This window comes from Sinocyclocheilus grahami, unplaced genomic scaffold (assembly GCF_001515645.1).
Source record: "Sinocyclocheilus grahami isolate Dianchi unplaced genomic scaffold, SAMN03320097.WGS_v1.1 scaffold2871.1, whole genome shotgun sequence".
Classification (NCBI taxonomy): domain Eukaryota; kingdom Metazoa; phylum Chordata; class Actinopteri; order Cypriniformes; family Cyprinidae; genus Sinocyclocheilus; species Sinocyclocheilus grahami.
Window position 1 is genome coordinate 13568 of NW_015508046.1, and position 834 is coordinate 14401.

Here is an 834-nt window from a genome sequence, read left to right on the forward strand (position 1 = left end):
ACAAACAAAAGCTTTGAACTATGGCAGAACTTAAACACACACAGAAATCAACAGTCAGCCTATGAATCTCAAGATTGGTGACAATTTTTTTATTAATAATAGTCTGAAAACAAATGAATAAGTCAGAAAACACAATGACAAATCAGACAAACCGGAAGAGGTAGGTATAGTTTGAGACAGTGTCATTGGTTTGGGATTACCCACCGCTGACTGGACGAGACATCTGTCAATCAACGTATACAGTGAAGAACCAGCCGAAGAACAGCAGAGTCGTGGTATAAAGTTCAGAGATGGTATTAAAGTAGCTCAGTTTAAATGTATTGTATGAATTGCTCTTACTCTGGAATAAAACATACGGAGTGTATATTTACATTGAGTTAAAAGTGGCTGTAAATCATCAGCTCTAGTGATGCAGATGGATAAGTGCGTGTTGTTGGCTGTTTGACGCGATCGACCCGGGTTCAATCCTGCCTTTTGCAGAACTTTGTTTTTCTCCCTTTCTTTTATCTTCAGCTGAACACTGTATTAAAAACAGAAAAACTAAACAGAACATAGAGTAGAATATAATGAAATACTCACAGAGCATGAGAGGCAGTGCACTGGACCCCATACTGACACATTAACAGACTGTTTTAACAGTGCTGCGTGCGCTAAATCAAACACTTCCTGCGTTTCACAGTTCAAGAAGAGATGAGGGAGGAGACAAAACTCTGCACAGAAATACATGAAGAAATAGGAAGAAAACGACATCCATTCTAAGATATTTACTCTTTTAGTGCATGCAAGTTATTAACGTTGTTTTTCTATTCGAAAAGTCTGTTTCACAGAGAATGT